At 45.4% G+C, this 23,159-nt stretch overlaps 1 long non-coding RNA gene across 1 annotated transcript in view; it reads right to left on the bottom strand.

Moving 5' to 3' along the window:
- The window catches only part of LOC137561402 (uncharacterized), a 108,675-nt gene that overhangs the window by 53,003 nt on the left and 32,513 nt on the right, over nt 1-23,159 (bottom strand). The window contains exon 2 of the long non-coding RNA XR_011030000.1: nt 8,776-8,825. This is a non-coding gene — a long non-coding RNA (uncharacterized lncRNA). The remainder of the gene's footprint in view (nt 1-8,775; nt 8,826-23,159) is intronic.

Below are 23,159 nucleotides of genomic sequence, written 5' to 3'. Positions count from 1 at the left end.
TCACTTTCCAGTCCCTGCATGCAGCCTCCATCTCCTTCCTACTTCCTCCCCCGGCATCAGTCGCCTTGGTTACAGCACCGCCTGTGATGACGTGACCGCATGTCATCACAGGGGGCGCTGTTACCAATGCGAGGGATGCCAGGGGAGGAAGTAGGAAGGAGATGGAGGCTGCCTGAAGGGATCAGAAGGTGACTTTTTTACTACACTATGCCCACTACCACGCCGCTCTGCCCATCACCGCCCCCTCCTGCTTCCTATCTAACCTATACTGGGGGAACCTACCTATGTAACCTACACTGGAGTCACCTACCTATGTAACCTATACTGGGGGAACCTACTTATCTAACCTACGCTGAAATCACCTACCTATCTAACCTCTACTGGGGGAACCTACCTATCTAACCTACACTGGAGGCACCTACCTATCCTTCCTATACTGGGGGAACAGATCTATCTAACCTATACTGGGGGTAACTATTTATCTAACCTATACTGGAGGCACCTACCTATCTAACCTATACTGGGGGAACCTACCTATCTAACCTACACTGGAGGCACCTACCTATCTAACTATAGTGGGGGAACCTACCTATCCCCAGCCCAGCAAAGCCCCCAAAATTCCCCCAGCCCAGCAAAGCTCCCAGAAAATTGCCCAGCCCAGCAAAGCCCCTAGCAAGTCACCTAGCAAAGCTAAGCCAGCTCAGCATCACTGCTAGCCAAGCTGGCACAGCATCACCATCATTTAGGCCAGCTCAGCATCACTGCCAGCCAAGCTGGCACAGCATCACTATCAGCCAGGTCGGCACAGCACAGCCCAGCATAACCACCAGCCAGGCAGCTCAGCATAACCGCCAGCCGAGTACAGCACTCAGGCCAGCCAAAGACAAGACAGAAGCCAGGTGAAGGGCTTATTTATGTGAAATAATGTCTATTGAATATATTTAAGTTACGCCACTGCTATGTTCATGAACATTTGACTCCACCTATGACCATGCCCACTTTCTGCGGCATTACCACACGGCACAATCATTCCCTCTTGGTGCCCTGGATCTCCCAGGAACCTAGATACGCCCCTGTCTCCACCCCTTCCTTACTCTCTTGCAGTATCTTCTTGTGTCTGGACGAAGCTACACCATGGGATCTGCACAATAGGGATTTGCATGTGTTGATGTACCACATTACACAGCATGTGTGTATGTATGTATGTGTGTATGTATGTATGTATGTATGCATGCGTGCCTGTCTCTGTCAGTACACGTGTGCATCATAGTGTCTGCAAGTTTCTTTTAGTGTGTGCTGGGACATTCTAAGGGTCCTGACAATCTAAGAATGCATGGAAGCTGTTGCACAGTATAGTACAATTGGGAAGCTGTGGCAAACTAATGGAGAACAAAGCAGCTAGGACACATGGGGGGAGGAGGGGAGCATTGAAGCTGAAACACACTGTAGGGGTACATGGAAGTTGTAACACTTTAGCAAGGTCCTGTCAAAATCCAGTAAGATTTGTTGGGTCAGTTATTCTTTCCACTGTTCTACATGCTCTCTTTAGTGAATCTGTAGTTTTTATAACATTAAAAACACCAATGTGATATGCAGAAATGTTCTTTTTTTATTATTTCGGGTCCCCAATTAGCTTATTTGAGTTATATGATTTAAACAGTTATCTGACCTGACCACTGTGACCAGTAACCAAGAAGGAGCATATTCCCATCTCTTCCAAGTTAAGCCCCACATGACTGATGAATGGGGTTGAACAGTGGTCAGCTTCCTTACTGGGACGAGCTTGCACATGGAGCACATTGGTCAAGAATCACGATGAACTAATTTTAATTCATTGTGTTAGGCTAAGAGTGGTCATGTTTTGGTAAAAAAAAACCTGTATTTTTAATATATTGAATTTTTGATATCCATTAAATCTCTGTGTATGCATGAGAGCATACCAAGGATGAATAGATTGTGAACTCATTGCTAAATGCAAGCTGTTGTGCATCTCTTTTGGACTGAACAGCATGGCAATACCACCCTGCAGGAAACATAAAAAGCCCATCAACTAGCCCATTAAATCTTTATAATTAGCAAAGTCAGCATATCTCGCATTAAAAACGCAAAATGATCCTTCACACTTTTTAAACTACTATCTAAATAAGCCCCTTAGCATTGTGCCTAAAATGGGAAGCTTGAAGACAAAAAGCAAGACACATCGTTATGGCATTAGAATTTGAGCCCTTTTGAGGATATCCAGTGATGTAATCGGTGCAAAGTTTTCTATAGAGCACAGTATAAAAAGTATCTGCAGCTATACAAAATTGTAGTAATAACATTATCACTATTGTACATAAGGATTTGTGTTTTTTTGTGTTCTCACATGAGTGATGAGCTTTCTTTCCAATCGCAAACGCAACTCCTGCACCATTTCCTGAGAGTTTGCGCTTCAATACAAAGTATAGGGAAATAGCAAAGCGCTTGAAAAAGCGCTTTGAAAAGCTATTTCCCCAGCGCTTTTAAGAATAAATATATAGTATTTATTCATTTCCAGGTCAAAGAATTCACTTCCTCAGAGTCATCCGGAAGAAAAAAAAATCACCAGACAAAAGCGTTTTAAAAAGCGCTTAACAAAGCGCAAATGGCTCTAAAAGCCTAAGCAAAAAAGCGCCATAAAAAGCGCTCACAAAATCGATCAGCGCTTGTGATTGCACTGGCGATTTATAATGTGAACAAGGCCTGAAAGAGACCGGAGAACCCTCCTACCAAAAAGCCATTGCTCAGTGTAGTTTACCTTCTTAAAACAGAAGGTATTTGCAATAATACAGCTTGGAAGCAGTATATCTAAATTTTGCATTAAATGATATGGAACACAGTCAACTAGTATTTACTGTTAACCCCCTTGGCGGTATGAAACATTCCGCCAGGGGGCAGCGCAGCAGTTTTTTTAAATTTTTTTTTTAAATCATGTAGCGAGCCCAGGGCTCACTACATGATAGCCGCTGCTCAGCGGCATCCCCCCGCCCGCTTCGATCAGGAAATCCCGTTCAAAGAACGGGATTTCCTGGAGGGCTTCCCCCGTCGCCATGGCGACGGGGCGGGATGACGTCACTGACGTCAGCGACGTCGGGACATCATTGGGACTCCAGATCCACCCCTCGGCGCTGCCTGGCACTGATTGGCCAGGCAGCGCACAGGGACTGGGGGGGGGGCGCCGCAACGAATAGCGGCGATTGGGCGCGTGGCGGCGGTGATCGGGGTACTGGCGCAGCTAGCAAAGTGCTAGCTGCGTCCAGCAAAAAAAAAAATTATTTAAATCGGCCCAGCAGGGCTTGAGCGGCACCCTCCGGCGGCTTACCCCGTGTCACACATGGGGTTACCGCTAAGGAGGTTAACTTTGCTGTGCACTACAGTTCTGCAAATGTAGCATGCATTTTCCAACTGTATGTCATTTCTAGTGATGTAACGTGTAACAATATAATTATTTAAACATATGCTCCAATGTGTATTTTAAAAAAAATAAAAGGACTAAAGGTCAACGTTAATAATTTTGCTAGCTGTTCCTGACATGTGATGTAGAAAAGTAATGCTGGGAACAATCTCAAGGGTTTAGTGAACTGAAAATTCAAACATGCAAAAACCTTCCAGCCCTTTACAGACTACGAGAGCATACTACATAAAGCCTGCCCCAGTGCCCTGTTATTTCTACAAGTCATTCTGTAAAACTGATTTACAAAGACTAGGTACAAAGAAAACCATAGAAAAAGTTTGAGCCCTTGTTTTCTGCTTCACCTGAAATTTGATTACCGGTAGTTCTATTATTGTTAAGGTGTCTATTAACCACTTCCCTACCACAGTTTTTTCCACTTCAAGACCAGAGCAATTTTCACATAACGCTCCTCCCATTCATTCGCCAGTAACTTTATGATTACTTATAACACTGAAACAATCTATATATTAATTTTTTTTGGGACAAACTAGGCTTTCTGTGGGCAGTACTTTTTGCTAAGAATTATTTTATTACATATGCATTTTACAGGGAAGAAGAAGAAGAAAAAATTTGCAAAAATTCACCATTTTTCAACTTTCAGCCATTGTAGTTTAAAAATAAAATGTGCTATTAGAGATTAAACAGACTTATTTTATTTGTCAATTTGTCTTGGTTATTACAACATTTAAATTGCGTCCGTAGTACAATGTATGGCGATAATATTTTATTTGGAATTAAAGGTATATTTTTTCAGTTTAGTTTTTTTTTTTATACTATAAAATAATTATAAGCTTGTATTTACAAAAGCAACAGTAATATATCTAGGGTAGGGGTGGAAGGGGTTAAAAATAATAAATATTTAATAAATGTTTGAATGTAAAAGTCTCTTATGGTATATTTATGTGTATTTGTGCGCACTTTACTTTTTAGCCACAAGATGGCACTACACTTAGGTTACCGTCTGCTGTTTACAGCAGATATTATTATTATTTATTGTATTTATAAAGTGCCAACATATTACGCAGCGCTGGACAATAAATATATACAATGATACAAGGATGACATACATAGGGTTATACACATAGAACAAAGTTATACATACAAATTGTACAAAATGCATGATCATGCAATATGGGCTGGTTAGGTAGGCCCAGTAATACAAGTACAGGCTGTCATAGGACAGGAGCACATGATCCTGTAGATTACACTAGGGAGTGGAGGACCCTGCCAGAGGCTTACAATCTAAAGGGAGGGGTGGAAACACTAGGTGGGGCTGTTAAATATTCCTTAGAGAGTTACTGTGTGGTAGGAGGTGGGTAGGCCATCATAAATAGGTGGGTTTTAAAGGCTTGCTTGAATGTGTTGAAAGAGGGAGCAAGTCTGATGGGTGGTGGAAGGGCATTCCAGAGGGTGGGGGCAGCTCTTGAGAAATCCTGCAGGCGGGCATGGGAGTGTGAAATGCGTGGGGTGGTGAGGCGAAGGTCGTTGGAGGAACGGAGGGGGTAACCTGGTGTATACTTGTGAACAAGCTCCGAGATGTAGGTAGGGCAGGTTTTGTGCACAGATTTATACGCCAGGCATAGAATCTTGAAACTTATCCTGAAACAGATAGGGAGCCAGTGCAGGGATTCACAAAGGGGAGATGTGGATGCAGAGCGGTGCGAAGAATGGATGAGTCTTGCAGCCGCGTTCATCACTGATTGAAGGGGGGCAGTGCGTTTCAGGGGTAGGTCAGAAAGGAGGGAGTTACAGTAATCAAGGCGGGAGATGATGAGGGCATGGATGAGCAGTTTGGTCGTGTCCGGGGTTAAGAAGGGGCGGATCTTGGAGATATTACGGAGGTGGAAATTGCAGGCTCTGGTGATGTTTTGGATGTGTGGGATGAAGGAGAGGTCAGAGTCCAAGGTGACACCCAGACAGCGGGCCTGGGAGGTAGGGAGAATGGTTGTGTTGTCGATTGTGAGATGGAAATCTGGGAGGGGTGCAGCAGCATGGGGTGGAAAGATCAGGAGCTCAGTTTTGTCTAGGTTAAGCTTTAGGAACCTAGCTGACATCCAGGAGGAAATTTCTGAGAGACACGAGGAGACCTTGTTTATGGTGGTGGATGAGAGATCGGGGGTATGGAGGTAAATCTAAGTGTCATCTGCATAAAGGTGGTAATTGAAGCCCAGGGAGGAGATAAGCTTGCCAATTGAGGAAGTGTATATGGAGAAAAGAAGGGGGCCTAGAACAGAGCCCTGGGGGAACCCAACTGAGAGGGGGGCAGGGGTTGAGGAGGAGCCATTGAAGGAAGTGGTGAAGGAGCAATTGGATAGGTAGGAGGAGATCCAGGCCAAGGCAAGACCATGGATGCCCATGGACTGTAGTGATTGGAGGAGGAGGGAGTGGTCAACAGTGTCAATTGCTGCAGAGAGGTCAAGGAGGAGCAGGATGGAATAACTGCCTTTGGCAGATAGGAACCAAAGTGTGTGTAACAGTTTCCTTGCGGTTATGAATGAGAGATGCAGCTTTCTATCATTCATAACGTCACAGTGGTCGGGGCTGAGAACGGACGGCTCTCATGCTCTGATCACAGAAGAACTGGGATGCGGCGACGGCGAATGGAAACAGCGCAGGAATCGCAATTGGCAGTGGTAAGTATACAGTGCGTATATATACGCCCTGATCTGCAAGTGGTAAACACAGGGTCGTATATAAACTTACCAAAGATCTGAAAGTGGTTAAGTATCGAATATTTAAAACGAATGACCATCCGATCCAATTGTTGCAATCAATCAGAAACGATCATTCGGGCCAATAATGGAGTAGAAAATTAAAAGCATTCCGATCAGATAAAAAAAAAACTGTTCTGAAATTCAGATTGATGGAACAATCAATAGAATGACCATTTGTCATTGATAGACACCATTAACTACACCTGATCCATTGTACAGTCAACTGCTCAGGAGATTGTACCATTAATGGGCACTACAATTTTGCCACGGCTTCCTTTATGACAATCTGGTATCCTGGATTTCTCTCCAGCCTGGGTGGAATGTCAGCTAGTAAACACCGTAATACAAGTGTTGCAAAATGGTAACTCTGCCTAATTTTCAAACCCTTTCATGGCATTTTAATACTAATACTAATTTACTACTATCTCTAGTCTATTCCATGCCACCTGCTCTGGAGAATGAGTGAAGCAGTAGATGGTAATCTTTTTTCCTGGAGAAGAAGTCCACATAACAATAACACATCTACCCCCGCCTCTTCCTTCTTGACATACAACTTATTAGGTTTATTTTTAATTGTATTTTTGCACCTGGAAAATAAACTCTGTGTTTGGTGATCTGGCTAAACAGATTTTGCAATTATGTACACTATTCAATAGAAGGTGCAGCAACACTAACTTATACAGACAGAACAGACAACCCACTAACCACAATGAATGAACAATGTTATGTGGTGAAGTGGACAAAGGTAATTTTTTACAGTTTATAGGAATTTTAGATGGTCTAATATATTACATTTTCACACTAAATGACTTGTAACGTTGATTAAACGCTATTTAAAAAAGCCTGGGGTCAGTGTTCAAAGACCATTACTGGGAAGCATGAAGCTAAGCTACATTATCTTCTAACAACCAAAACATGATTTCATTTGTACCACATTGTGCATAGAGCAAATTACCAGCTAATGCCCCAGAGGTAAAAATCAAAGCTGGGATTTGTATTTGTTGAGATACTTCAGTTAACATTCAACACATATTGATAGTTGCCTTTGATTACGCTGTCTGATAACTAAGCTATTATTATTTGAGGAACTTGTGAATTTGGATCCTATTTTATCTCCTCTGACCTTGTCTCTATCATTGGAAATACAACAAAGAACATGTATGAGTTCAAAGTATTGGCATTTCCTCCTCCATGTTAGCAGCGCCGAAGAAAGCAGCTGTGAAAAACATATTAGGTATTGATTTTCTACACTACTCTCTTGAATAGTCTTTAATTAGATTTAGACTACAGACAATGTCTATGGTTATCATCCGTTCCGCTACTATCTACATACCAGGTGTTTGTAATTTATAATTCATTTGAATGGCTACTTTTTAACATACAATACAAATATTTTTAAACACACAGCTTTGCAAGATTTTCTTTTTAATCACAAAGCTTTGTGGGAATACTTTTCTTTATTGCCTTGTCTTATTTGTTGTTAAATAATACATTGGCATAATGTAGTGAACACAGATAGTGATGTGAAATGTTTTTCAGTTTAAAATGGCAACTTTTTTTTAACAAAGATGTAATATATCACTAATACCTTCATAATACAATGTCATGCACCTAATCTTCCAAATCTTGCTATACTAATCAGGGATAAAATTGAATTCTTTTTTTTAGTAGCAGCAATGGATAGCAGCACATAGCTCCGAAGATTAAGCAAGTCACGAGCACTGGCACTAAGTAAATTGTTTTTTTCTTACCTTAAAGTGTACTCAAGATGGTGCAGGAGGGGCAGATGGGACACAGAGGCATGTTTCCTGCTGCGTGACATGCCTCTGTGCCCCCCATGCTGCTCTCTGCCCCCCTCCCCACAGCGCCGCACTATTATGCCCCCCCCCCCCCCTGAAATTGCCGACATGCTGCATGTTGACAATTTTGAGGAAAAGGGAGTAGAGGTATTCCCTGCTAAATGATCAGTGGGGCGTTCCTGAAGACCATCCCTAGCTGCCATTGGGCAGCTCAGCTTCTTCATGGCCACTCCCCTTGTCTGCCACTCCCTGCACTCTGCTCTTTGTGAGGCAGACAGAGTGGCGCTTCCAGCGTCGCGACCCCAGGGGACATGAAAACCAAACCAAGGGATTACAGACCACAGAGGCAGCGGAGAGCAGAGGTGATTGTGGCTACCTGATCCGGCCATCTCCCTGGATCAGGTAGCATGTTTTTTAGCTATAATCCCCACCTTGGGTTCACTTTAAACCTTAGTTTAATTTGTGACTATCCATCCAGAGTATACTTTTAATAAAGTTAATTCTTACACTGCAGCCCTGACCATTCATGGAATATGAGGTCACAACAGCCCAGACTTGGCACACTCAGAAATCCCAGCACTCTACACGCAGTGAAGCTCCACCCACACATATAATATGGTAAACTGCACTGGTGAGTGGACACATGGACAGAGCCACCAGCAAAACATCAAGCATATTAACATGGTGCCAAATACCACACATCATGCAAATACACACAACAGCACCAAACAGTGCACAATATAAAGAATAAAAATAAAGAATAACAGAACAGGCAGATATAATTCCTTACCATGCACAGATTCTGCATACACATCAGTGTTTGTCTTGTGTGAAGTTCCACTATAAAAATGACAACATAATCATGTGAAATGATAATGTATATACTGTAGATAAAAGCGCTGTACATGTCACAGTATTAAATATGTAGGAACTAGAATAAAAAAGATTTATTAACTCATAATGAAAAAAAAAAATACTGGAGGACAAAAAATGCTTACCTACTAATGCAAACACCACTGATACAGCAAATATTGCATGGCCAGCAACACAACACTCTCACAAGTAAGATATACAGATTAGCAGGCTACAGAAGATGAAACTTCACACCCACTTCTGGCTACATTTTCAGTCACCCAATTACATAAAAATCTAAAATAATTTACTCCTTCCTGTAAAATGGATGCTTATAAACATGCTGCTCATGCACTTCCAGTGCAAATACAATGTTTATATAAACGTCCATTCTGCTGAAGTGCATGTGTACCGCGAGAGCTCATGCATGTGTGCGCAGATTTTAAACCCTTCAGTCTGACATGAAGTGGTTAAAATATTTACATAATCATACATTACATATCACTTAAAAAGTGGTTCCCCCTGAAAAACCAAAAAAGAGAAAGTACATAATCAATTGCAAATTAAACAAATATGTGTCCTTATGCAAACAATGCACTTCCTCTTATACTGCATCTTAGATTCCATCTTATATTCCTATACACTGTCAATCATGTTTATACTGTCACATAATATAACCGGAAATGTACCATGTGTAAACTGCTCCACAGGGCAATGTCTGTATGTAGGCACTGCCAATATCTTCATCATGCTACTATCGAGACATATCCATTAGAGTTGGGCCGAACGGTTCGCCTGCGAATGGTTCCATGCGAACTTCAGTGGTTCGCGTTCGCGTCCCGCAGGCGAAGTTTTGCGGAAGTTCGGTTCGCCCCATAATGCACCATGAGGGTCAACTTTGACCCTCTACATCACAGTCAGCAGGCCCAGTGTAGCCAATTAGGCTACACTAGCCCCTGGAGCCACTCCCCCCCTAATAAAAGGCAGGCAGCGGCGGCCATTAAGCTCACTCGTGTGCCTGCGTTAGTGACAGTAGGGCGAGCTGCTGCAGACTGTCTCTCATAGGGAAAGATTAGTTAGGCTTAGCTTGTTCCTGGCTGCATACCTGTTCTGTTCAGTGAGCCCACCATACCTGTTCTATTCAGTGAGCCCACTGGATACCTGCATACCTGTTCAGTGAACCTGCCACTGCATACCTGTTCTGTGAACCCACCACTGCATACCTGTACTGTGAACCCACCACTGCATACCTGTTCAGTGAACCCACCACTGCATACCTGTTCAGTGAACCCACCACTGCATACCTGTTCAGTGAACCCGCCACTGCATACCTGTTCTGTTCAGTGAACCCGCCACTGTATACCTGTTCTGTTCAGTGAACCCGCCACTGTATTCCTGTTCAGTGAACCCACCACTGCATACCTGTTCTGTTCAGTGAACCCGCCACTGCATACCTGTTCTGTTCAGTGAACCCGCCACTGCATACCTGTTGTGTTCAGTGAACCCGCCACTGTATACCTGTTCTGTTCAGTGAACCCACCACTGCATACCTGTTCTGTTCAGTGAACCCGCCACTGTATACCTGTTGTGTTCAGTGAACCCGCCACTGTATTCCTGTTCAGTGAACCCACCACTGCATACCTGTTCTGTTCAGTGAACCCGCCACTGCATACCTGTTGTGTTCAGTGAACCCGCCACTGTATACCTGTTCTGTTCAGTGAACCTGCCACTGTATACTTGTTTTGTTCAGTGAACCCGCCACTGTATACCTGTTCTGTGAACCTGCCACTGCATACCTGTTCTGTGAACCCACCACTGCATACCTGTTCTGTTCAGTGAACCCGCCACTGCATACCTGTTGTGTTCAGTGAACCCGCCACTGTATACCTGTTCTGTTCAGTGAACCTGCCACTGTATACCTGTTCTGTTCAGTGAACCCGCCACTGTATACCTGTTCTGTGAACCTGCCACTGCATACCTGTTCTGTGAACCCACCACTGCATACCTGTTGTGTTCAGTGAACCCGCCACTGTATACCTGTTCAGTGAACCTGCCACTGCATACCTGTTCTGTGAACCCGCCACTGCATACCTGTTGTGTTCAGTGAACCTGCCACTGCATACCTGTTCAGTGAACCCGCCACTGCATACCTGTTCTGTTCAGTGAACCCGCCACTGCATACCTGTTGTGTTCAGTGAACCCGCCACTGTATACCTGTTCTGTTCAGTGAACCCAGCACTGCATACCTGTTCTGTTCAGTGAACCCGCCACTGCATACCTGTTGTGTCCAGTGAACCCGCCACTGTTTTCCTGTTCAGTGAACCCACCACTGCATACCTGTTCTGTTCAGTGAACCCGCCACTGCATACCTGTTGTGTTCAGTGAACCCGCCACTGTATACCTGTTCCGTTCAGTGAACCTGCCACTGTATACCTGTTCTGTTCAGTGAACCCGCCACTGTATACCTGTTCTGTGAACCTGCCACTGCATACCTGTTCTGTGAACCCACCACTGCATACCTGTTCTGTTCAGTGAACCCGCCACTGCATACCTGTTGTGTTCAGTGAACCCGCCACTGTATACCTGTTCTGTTCAGTGAACCTGCCACTGTATACCTGTTCTGTTCAGTGAACCCGCCACTGTATACCTGTTCTGTGAACCTGCCACTGCATACCTGTTCTGTTCAGTGAACCCGCCACTGTATACCTGTTCTGTGAACCTGCCACTGCATACCTGTTCTGTGAACCCGCCACTGCATACCTGTTGTGTTCAGTGAACCCGCCACTGCATACCTGTTCAGTGAACCCGCCACTGCATACCTGTTCTGTTCAGTGAACCCACCGCATCAGTGCGCATACCTGTGCAGTTAAGTGAACTCACCTACCTACGTGAGTGCACGCAGTGTGATATACCACTCCGTGCATACCCGATATGGACAAAAAAGGTAGAGGAAGAGGAAGAGGTAGTGCCAGAGCCAGAGGAAGGCCACCCGGCAGGTCTGTGCGAGGTCGTGTAAATGTAATTTCGTGTGGACCTGGCCCACAGTACAGTGCTCGGAAGAAGGCACGTCCCATCACCTCGCAAGATTGTCAGGACGTGGTTGAGTATTTAGCGACACAGAACACCTCATCTTGCTCAGCCACCAGCGCTACTACTAGCACCACTTCCGCTGCATTTGACACTTTGCAAGAATTATTTAGTGGGGAAATCACTGATGCACAGCCATTGTTGTTACAGCCAGATGAATTTTCACCAGATCATATGTCTGAGTTACGCAGCAACACTATGGATGTAACGTGTAAGGAGGATGAAGGACCTACTGATGGTGCATGTTTGAATTTTTCTGAGGCAAGCGAAGCTGGGCAGAATGATTACGATGATGACGATGATACGGATCCTCTGTATGTTCTCAATAGAGGAGATGAAGAGGGGGACAGTTCAGAGGGGGAGTCAGAGAGTAGTAGGAGGAGAGAAGTTGCTGAAAGAAGCTGGGGCAGCTCTTCGTCAGAAACAGCTGGTGGCAGTGTCCGGCACCATGTATCGCCACCTATGTACAGCCAGCCAACTTGCCCTTCAGCATCAGCTGCTGAGGTCCCCATAGTGCCCACATCCCAGGCTGGCTCAGCGGTGTGAAAATTTTTTCATGTGTGTGCCTCAGATCGGAGCAAAGCCATCTGTTCGCTCTGCCAACAAAAATTGAGCCGTGGAAAGGCCAACACTCACGTAGGGACAAGTGCCTTATGAAGGCACCTGGAGAAAAGGCACAAACAGCAATGGGATGGCCACCTGAGCAAAAGCAGCAGCAGCACACAAAAGAAAAGTCACCCTCCTTCTTCTCTTCCTCCTTCAAGTGCATCATCTGCTTCTGCCGCTTTCTCCCTTGCACCTTCACAGGCACCCTCCTCCACTCCGCCTCTGCCCTTGAGCGCTTCCTGCTCCTCTGCCCACAGCAGAAGTCAGGTGTCCGTGAAGGAAATGTTTGAGCGGAAGAAGCCAATTTCGGCCAGTCACCCCCTTGCCCGGCATCTGACAGCTGGCGTGGCGGAACTGTTAGCTCGCCAGCTGTTACCATACCGGCTGGTAGACTCTGAGGCCTTCCGTAAATTTGTGGCCATCGGGACACCGCAGTGAAAGATGCCAGGCTGCACTTATTTTTCTAGAAAGGCCATACCCCAACTGCATAGTGAAGTTGAGAGGCAAGTGGTGTCATCTCTTGCGAAGAGCGTTGGGTCAAGGGTACACCTGACCACGGATGCCTGGTCTGCCAAGCACGGGCAGGGCCGCTACATTACGTACACAGCCCATTGGGTCAACCTGGTGAACGATGGCAAGCAGGGCGCAGCTGACCAAATTGTGACACCTCCACGGCTTGCAGGCAGGCCTCCTGCCACCTCCTCTCCTCCTGCTACATGCTCTTCGCTGTCCTCCTCCTCCTTGGCTGAGTGGCAGTTTTCCTCTCCAGCTACACAGCCCCAGCTCCGCAGGGCCTATGCTGCATGCCAGGTACGACGGTGTCATGCCATCTTAGACATGTCTTGCCTCAAAGCAGAGAGTCACATTGGAGCAGCTCTCCTGGCTGCTCTTAAGAAACAGGTGGATGAGTGGCTGACCCCGCACCACCTGGAGATAGGCAATGTGGTGTGCGACAACGGCAGCAATCTGCTTGCCGCTTTGCATATGGGGAAGCTGACACACATACCCTGCATGGCACATGTCATGAATCTAGTTGTTCAAAGATTTGTGTCAAAGTACCCTGGCTTAGCGGATGTCCTGAAGCAGGCCAGGAAGTTCTGTGGGCATTTGAGGCGGTCTTACACAGCCATGGCACGCTTTGCGGAAATTCAGCGGAAAAAAAACTTGCCGGTGAGAAGCCTGATTTGCGATAGCCCGACTCGCTGGAATTCGACCCTGCTCATGTTCTCCCGCCTGCTAGAACAGAAGAAAGCCGTCACCCAGTACCTCTACAACTACAGTAGAATGAAACAGTCTGGGAAGATGGGGATGTTCTGGCCCGACAACTGGACACTGATGAGAAATGCATGCAGGCTCATGCGGCCGTTTGAGGAGGTGACCAACCTGGTGAGCCGCAGTGAAGGCACCATCAGCGACTTGATTCCCTACGGTTACTTCTTGGAGCGTGCTGTGCGTAGAGTGGCGGATGAAGCTGCGAATGAGCGTGACCAGGAACAGTTACGGCAGTAACAGGCATGGGACCAATTTTCATCAGACCCAGCTGTTTCCTCAACACCTGCGGCAGCACAGAGGGGGGAGGAGGAGGAAGAAGAGAAGTCGTGTGCAGAAGACGAGTCAGACTCAGAGGATGATGAGCAAGGTGTTTCTTTGGGGGAGGAGGAGGAGGAGGAGGGGACGGCGGCAGGAGAACAACCGCAGCAGGCGTCGCAGGGGGCTTGTGCTGCTCAACCTTCCCGTGGTATTGTTCGCGGCTGGGGGAAGGAGGTTGACTTACGTGATGTCACTGAGGAAGAGCAAGAGGAGATGGATGGTACATCTGGATCCGACTTTGTGCAGATGTCGTCTTTTATGCTGTCCTGCCTGTTGAGGGACCCCCGTATAAAAAACCTCAAGGGGAATGAGCTGTACTGGGTGGCCACACTACTAGACCCTCGGTACAGGCACAAAGTGGCGGACCTGTTACCAACTCACCTGAAGGTGGAAAGGATGCAGCACATGCAGAACAAGCTGTCAACTATGCTTTACAATGCCTTTAAGGGTGATGTGACAGCACAACGCCAGCAAGGTACCACTGCCACTAATCCTCCTCCCGTGTCCACGCAGTCAAAGACAGGACGCTCCAGCGAACTCATGGTGATGTCGGACATGCGGACATTCTTTAGTCCAACGCCTCGCCGTAGCCCTTCCGGAGTCCGGATCGGACTACCTGGCCTTAAGTGTGGATGTAGACACTGCTGTGAACAGCGATGAGGAACCCTTGAACTACTGGGTGCGCAGGCTTGACCTGTGGCCAGAGCTGTCCCAATTTGCCATCCAACTTCTCTCCTGCCCTGCCGCAAGCGTCCTGTCAGAAAGGACCTTCAGCGCAGCTGGAGGCATTGTCACTGAGAAGAGAAGTCGCCTATGTCACAAAACTGTTAAGTACCTCACCTTTATCAAAATGAATGAGGCATGGATCCCGGAGGGCTGCTGCCCGCCCCAAGACTAAGTCAGTCCCCGCACACACAGCATCTCTGCCTGCACGCCGTGTGACTGGCTTCCTGGCCTGCCCCAAGAAGACTAAGTCGCTCCCAGTCCCTCCACACAGCATGTCTGCCTGCAGGCCGCTTGACTACCTTCTCCGCCACCACCAACAGGGTCCGGGACTCCAGGCGGATTGCTGAATTTTTTAGGCCGCTGTAATAATTTTTCTGGTGCGTGTACATGACTGCCTAATTTTTCTGGCTGCACTGCGGGCAGCTGCAACAACAAAAGAAAAGGCATGTACATGTGCCCATTCCCCTTCGTGATCATTACCTTGCCGTGGTGAAGGGGCTTGCGTATCACAATGAAGCAATGACCGGCGCCTAGATGAGTGTCTCGGGGGGCACACCCACGATAATAAGGTCGTTGCCTCATTGTGGTCAGACCAAATTTGATCAGCTGGACAGTCACTGTTCTGTCATTCAGCTACATCAGCCAGGCGACCATATGGGCTGTAAAGCCACCAAAACCTTCACTCTCGCCATGGTGCGCACCAGTCCAGCACGGCCGTCACTACACAAACAGCTGTTTGCGGTGCGTTACACGGTGAGTTTGGTGTGTCAGTGTGAAGCAGTACCTTAATTACACTACCTGATTGATGTTTACACTACCTGATTGATGTATACACATGCAAGATGTTTTAAAGCACTTTAAGCCTGTCATTTAGCATTCAATGTGATTTCTGCCCTTAAAACGCTGCTTTGCGTCAAATCCAGATTTTTCCCGGGGACTTTTGGCATGTATCCCACTCCTCCACCTGGGGGTCCAGGTGTTAGACCCCTTGAAACATCTTTTCCATCACTTTTGTGGCCAGCATAATTTTTTTTTTTTCAAAGTTCGCATCCCCATTGAAGTCTATTGCGGTTCGCGAACGTTTACGCGAACCGAACCTTCCGCGGAAGTTCGCGAACCCGGTTCGCGAACCGAAAAGCGGAGGTTCGGCCCCACAGTATCCATTAAGGAAGAGAGGGTGAAGCACTAATTCAGAAATTGAAGATGAGGTATCTTATTCTTTCCTTCTCCTTCTCTTCCCTAGGCCCTTCCAAGCAACAGAAAATCAAGGCTCAGCAGATTATGTGCTTGACCACCACTGTAGAACTCCTGAATAATGCTAACATCTGCTGCAGTGCTTTTACATAGTGTATATAGTTGTGTCACTAACTGTCTCTTAAATGAACTCACCCCCACCAAAGTCATATGTCCATCACAGTCTAAGGCCAATTTCCAGGAAGCTAGTTAAAGTATCTGTATGTTTTTAGACTGTGGGAAAAAACACTGTGCTCAGAGGGAGCCCACACAAAAAGGGAACATATCAACCCCATGCAGATAGTGTCCTGGCTCAGATTTAAACTAGGGACCCAGTGCTGCTAGGCAAGAGTGCTATCCACTATACCACAGTGCTGTCCACTCATGTACCTACCCTTTGTACACATGTGCTGTACAAGTACCCATGCACTGTACATGAGTGTTGTACACATATGTGCTGTATACTTACCTTGCTATATGCTCATGCACTATACATATTGGCTGTATGACTATGACTACCCACTTACAATACAATCACGTACTATACACTTACCTTCTCTACACCCACATGCTGTACATTTATACATATGCTATACACAAATATGGTGTACAATATGTTCTTTATGTGCTGTACACCAAAGCCCTGTACATGGTGTACGCTATGTTCTCTATGGGCTGTACATCCAAACCCTGTACATGTACCCATGCACTGTATATGTACTCTCATGCCGTACACTTACCCATGTGCTAGTCACCTACACTTACTCAAGCACTTACCATGTGCTACACTTACTCATGCACTGTGCACATATCCACGGTTTACACCTGCTGTACAAATGCATTGTACATTTATCCACCAGCTCTGCTATGCTATGAACTGTAAGGTGCAAGTGCAAAAATATTTTAAAAGTAAATTCAGGATTGTTTCTAAACAATATACTGTGCTTATCCAGACATTCACTGACTACAGCCCTAAATCAATAATTTATGTTAAATTTTAATTTTGTTCTGTAAGGATATATTGCAAAATTGTGTCTGTCAACTGTGAGCCATAAATTGGGCAGGTCTTCTTACAGCCTCTGCTGATGTAATATCTTTCTCTGTAGATTCCTGATCCTTTATTCCACTAACTTTTCTCCTCAATTTGCTCCTAGTAGATAATTTATGACTTTCTGTTTAAAACAACTTTTCAGCACTCAGCACTGATTTTGACAGCATTTTCTTGCTGGTGCTCCAGCAGTGGCAGATCTAATTTTCCTTTTGTGGCTTACACGTCAAATAAGCCCCAATGGAAAGTTCTAATCAGCTCTAGCAGGGATTTTCCTAGTAGTCCACTAAAGAGGAGGGACTGCAGAGTGGTAATTATGAATGTAGAAGCCGCAACTGCACAAAACGACGCAGGGAAATTTGGGTAAACAATGCAGTGCCATAGGCTGAAAAGGGGAATTACAACTATAGTGGCGCTTAGACAGAAATAAGGGCACTGTCAAAAACAGTGAAATTCGGCCACCGGCAATAGCTTGCAGCCGAATTACATATTACCCCTAGGTCCATGGCGGCCTGAAGGGGGAATAGTAAATGAATTGGACCCAAATTAAAAATACAAGATTTCAGAAATAAAATCTATTTTCTAAATTATAATACTAAATAGCAGCCTTTTTTTCAGCTGCATGATGACAAATATAAAATATTTTACATATATTGGAGGAACCCCTCCCTTCCTTTCATATTGCTGGGACAGAATCCGGCAGACTTATGGAGGAGATAAAAAACAAAACACAGACTGCTGCTGATGATGTCACAGGGGAGGTGATCTCAGCTTGTGTGAGATGCAGGGCCGGCCCTAGACTTTTTGCCGCCTGAGGCAAATTTTGAAAAAATTGTTGCTGCCGCCGCCCCCCCGTGGGGGGAGGGGGGGGGGCGCCGCCGCCGAGCTGGAGGGGTAGCGGGCAGGGCGGGGTATTGGGCCTAGCAGCGGGGAGGGGGGTCGGAACCCCCCCTCCCTCGCCTGGGTCCCCCGTCCTCCGCTCCCCTCCAGCCTTAAATCCATCAGAAGCGCAACTCTCGTAAGAGGCAGTGGGCGGGGAAGACTCACCTCTTCCTCGCTCGATCCAGCGTGCGCTCCACTAACGTCCCTTCCTGCAGCGCCGTCCATTTACAATACAGTGGGCGGCGTTGCAGGAAGTGACGTCAGTGGAGCGCACGCTGGATCGAGGAAGAGGTGAGTCCTCCCCGCCCACTGCCTCTTACGAGAGTTGCGCTTCTGATGGATTTAAGGCTGGAGGGGAGCGGAGGACGGGGGACCCAGGCGAGGGAGGGGGGGGGTCCGACCCCCCTCCCCGCCGCTAGGCCCAATACCCCCGTCCTGCCCGCTACCCCTCCAGCTGGGCGGCCGGCTCCTCGCACCCTCCGACGGGCGGATGCCGCCCCTAGAAATTTGCCGCCTGAGGCAAAAGTTTCACCCCGCCTCATGAGCGGGCCGGCCCTGGTGAGATGTCACATAGATGACGGCCTTGTGAGGGAGGGTAGCTGATGACAAACACACCCATGATCTAAAACCTCCTACTAAGCTCAGAAGTAATGGCTGCCACCTGTATAACCCTAGTTATGAAAAGAGAGTGTGAAAAGCATGCACTGAAATGCTCATAGGACTGAAGGAGCATTTATTTATCTTTGTATGTGTCAGAGTGGTGCAACGAAATATTTTAAATTAAAAAAATGTTTGGTTTGGGTCCGCTTTAAAACTGCTGGGACTTTTGCAGGAGCAGGGCGAGCCATTTTTGGGCTTCACCCTGCACCCAAAATATCCCGGTTCTGTTTTTGCATAAATGCTGTTGAAGCATCCTCTAAATACACGAGGGAGAAGTTGGTCATAACCTCTTTCAGGGGGTGTAACTGAATTAAGCAAAATTAGCATAAAAATGCATCTTTTAGGGAAAATATAATGTAAATGGAAAAGTCACTTTTTGTCAAATTGATTTTGTACAAAATAACTGCTTCTCCATAAATATAAATCAGCACCTTGTTACACTAAAAGGTTTCTAGTTAAAATAATGTTACATTTTTACCAAACGGGCATAATGCCTGTTTATTTTTCAAGGTTTCAAAATATAGACAACAAGCAGGATATATAGAAAGTGTGAGATTCTATTATGTCTGCTTGCAACATTACATTAAAAAGATATATGTTTAATACTACAGACCAAGGTCAGTCAGAAACTACAAATAAGTATGTCAGAATGCTGACACAAATAGCCGTAGTAGAAATTTGAAACACTGTAGATTTAATTTATTACAGTCAGAAGAATAGTACAAGGTTCAAGGTATATCCATATACAGGAAGAAAGTGTAATGAAGCCAAAACTAAGCTTATACTGAGCTATAAATATGTGCAGAAGTCAGGAACTCACAGAGCTTTGGAATGCTAAGCAGTCAGAAACTGTATGCCAACACACTGCAGAAAAAATGTAAAACAACATGCAGAAAAAGATAGGAATTGGCCTGGTAGGACTTTGTGTTAATGTTTAGTTTTGGTTAACTTGTGGAATAAAAACATCATATATTCATATAGACTTAAAGAGAACCTGTATTGTTAAAATCGCTCAAAAGTAAACATACTAGTGCGTTAGGGGACATCTCCTATTACCCTCTGACACAATTTCGCCGCTCCTGGCCGCATTAAAAGTGGTTAAAAACAGTTTTAAAAAGTTTGTTTATAAACAAACAAAATGGCCACCAAAACAGGAAGTAGGTTGATGTACAGTATGTCCACACATAGAAAATACATCCATACACAAGCAGGCTGTATACAGCCTGCCTTTTGAATCTCGAAAGATCATTTGTGTGTTTCTTTCCCCCTGTTCTCATGCACTGAAGTTTCAGGCTGCTTGTTTCTTCCTGCAAACAGCTTTGCCCTTGTCTGTAATTCTTCAGTATGTGAAAGCCCAGTCAGCTCAGAGAACGATTTATCCAGCTTGTAAAAGATAAGAGAGAAGAGAGAAGTTGCTCTAATCCTAAATAACACACAGGCAGTGTGCATAAAGGGGCCTGGAAGGGGGAGTTAATAGCAGAACCACAACACTGAAAAACTTGGCAGCCTTCCAGACACAGGCTGACAAGTCTGACAGGGGAAAGATACATTGATTTATTACAGAGACAGTGATAGTATAAAGTGCTGCAGTAAGCCAGAACACATTAGAATAGCTTTTTGAACTTGTAGGATGATAAAAAACAGGATGCAATTTTTGTTACGGAGTCTCTTTAATCCTTTAATATGTGAAAATGCTTAAAGTGAACCTCCAGACTAAAAATCTACTCAGCAGCACTGAAAAGGCTTGGTGTTTCTTTAACAGTTTCACAGCATCAGAACTTTGTTTTTCTCACAGAAGCCTCATTTTTAGCTGCACAGAAGCTAAGCTCCACCCATCAAAGAAAATTGCCCAGGCATTTTTCCCTGATACTGTGCAAAGCATGATGGGATTTTTGATGTTATTGTTCTTATTGCAGGAACAGGACACAGGACAGTTGGAACTGTGTCTCATGATCCCGGTCACCTCCTTTCAACCCAAAAAATTACTGCCCTCATGAGATCACCATTATTTATCATTTGTCTGTTCTTTTAAAACGAGGAATGGGGGGGGGGGGTTGGAGATTATATTACCTATCTATTTTAATTAACATAACTAATGTAACTTAATGACAGTATGTTTGGTTAGGCTGAAGTTCCTCTTTAAAGAGACTCCGTAACAAAAATTGCATCCTGATTTTTATCATCCTACAAGTTCCAAAAGCTATTCTAATGTGTTCTGGCTTACTGCAGCACGTTCTACTATCACCATCTCTGTAATAAATCAACTTATCTCTCTCTTGTCAGACTTGTCAGCCTGTGTCTGGAAGGCTGCCAAGTTCTTCAGTGTTGTGGTTCTGTGATGCATCTCCCCCTTCCAGGCCCCTCTCTGCACACTGCCTGTGTGTTATTTAGATTAGTGCAGCTTCTCTCTGCTCTATTATCTTATTACAAGCTGGATAAATCCTCCTCTGAGCTGGCTGGGCTTTCACATACTGAGGAATTACATACAGGCACAGCTGTCTGCACTCTGCAGGAAGAAACAGCCTGACACTTCAGTGGAAGATAGCTGCAGGGGGAAAGAAACACACAAATGATCTCTTGAGATTAAAAAGGAAGGCTGTATACAGCCTGCTTGTGTATGGATGTATTTTCTATGTGTGGACATACTGTACATCAACCTACTAACAATACAGATTCTCTTTAAGAAAAGGGACATTTTTTTTGAATGAGGAAGACACTTAGATCTACTGGAATGTTGCATCTTAATTGCTAATATTCAGTTGTTGTTGGTATGAAGCACAACTGCAATTCTAATGAGGTGTTTTGTTATATTGAGATCCTATGATGCTTCCCAGAAATATACAGGCAGTGTGGCGGCTTGATGGGCAGCATGGCGGTTTAGTGGTTAGCACTCTTGCCCTGCAGAGCTGGGTCTCTGGATTAAATCCCAGCCAGGACACTATCTGCAGGGGGTTTTCATGTTTTCCCTTGTCTGCATTGGTTTCCTCCAGGCACTCTGATTTCTTCCCACATCCCAAAAACATAAAGATACATTAATTGGCTTCCTCCTAAATTGGTCCTAGACTACGATACACACACTACACGATATAGGCATAGACTCTCTCTCTTTCTCTCTCTCTCTCTCTCTCTCTCGTTCCATTTTGTTTGACACAGAGATGGATATGAAAACTTTGCTATGTACGATACCTACAAAAGCAGACTTTGAAGCACTTGCATCACGCATTGAGAACGCCTATAAGCAGGACATCGCTGAAGTGCACAAGGACCTGAACGAGGTGGGAAACAGAGTTGACCTACTGGAAAAGAATCAATCATGCTCGGAAGACCTGCTGAAAATGGTGGTCCCCGTCTTGATTCACAAGATGAGCGGATGGATGACCACTCGATGAAAATGGACGATCTCGAAAACAGCAGGCGCAATAATGTCCGTATCAGGGGCCTGCCTGAAACTACAGGCCCAGAAGACCTGGTGCCCTCCCTAGAAGGAATTTTTAGAAAATTACTAGGTAAGCCTGATAACTTTGTAATTGAGATCGACAGAGCCCATCGAGCCTTTGGCCCTAGACTCACTAATCCCCCTAGACCTAGGGACGTAATTTGCAGGATCCATTACTATTCCATCAAAGAAGCCATAATGGCGGCTGCTCGAGAACAATGTGAGCTAGACTTTGATGGTGCCACACTGCACTTCTATGTAGATATCTCCAGGCATACTCTGTTCCTGAGGCGGGCTGTTAAACCTCTACTTGAGGCCCTAAAAACATTATTATTATTATTATTTATTGTATTTATATAGAGCCAACATATTACGCAGCGCTGCACAATAGATAAAAGGGGTAACATACAAGGTAGAACATACAGGAAACTCACAACAAAACAAGATCATGCAAATGATTTGATAATACAGTGTCATAGGTCAAAATAGAGATTGTTCTAGTCCACAAAAGGGGTGATTGTCAGTAAGATTGCATAATCCAGCTGGAAAACCTAAGGGAGAGGGCCCTGCTAGAGGCTTACAATCTAAAGGGTGGGGGTGGAGACAATAGGTGCATCTTTTGAGAGGGTGTCTAACAGAACATATTATGGTGCTGGTGTAGGGGGGTATGCGAGCATGAAAGGGTGAGTCTTGAAAGCTTGTGTGAAGGTATTAAAGGTGGTGGCAAGTCTGGTGGCTGGAGGGAGTGAGTGGGTGCAACATACTCGTGGGGTTACCCTTTCGCTTTAATGATAAAGAAAGATGGCCAATTGTTTCTCTTTCAATCTCCAGCCGACTTACAGAAAGTAGAGGAAAAGTTTCAACTGGACAAGATTATTTCACCGGACTGGCCTGCTCCTGCCAAACCGATCCCTCTGCCTCAGAGAGAACGCTGGCAGACGGCGTCAGCTAGGAAGAGACGCGGGAGAGCTTCCAACCATGCGGATAACGACCTAAGCGCCGACTCTTCCAAAGCTGCACCTGAGTGAGTACTTTTCCCTTACTGTTCTACCGA

Source organism: Hyperolius riggenbachi, chromosome 3 (assembly GCF_040937935.1).
Source record: "Hyperolius riggenbachi isolate aHypRig1 chromosome 3, aHypRig1.pri, whole genome shotgun sequence".
In the NCBI taxonomy this organism is placed as follows: domain Eukaryota; kingdom Metazoa; phylum Chordata; class Amphibia; order Anura; family Hyperoliidae; genus Hyperolius; species Hyperolius riggenbachi.
Note: the sequence above shows the minus strand (reverse complement) of the source record. Positions and strands in the feature narration are given on the sequence as shown.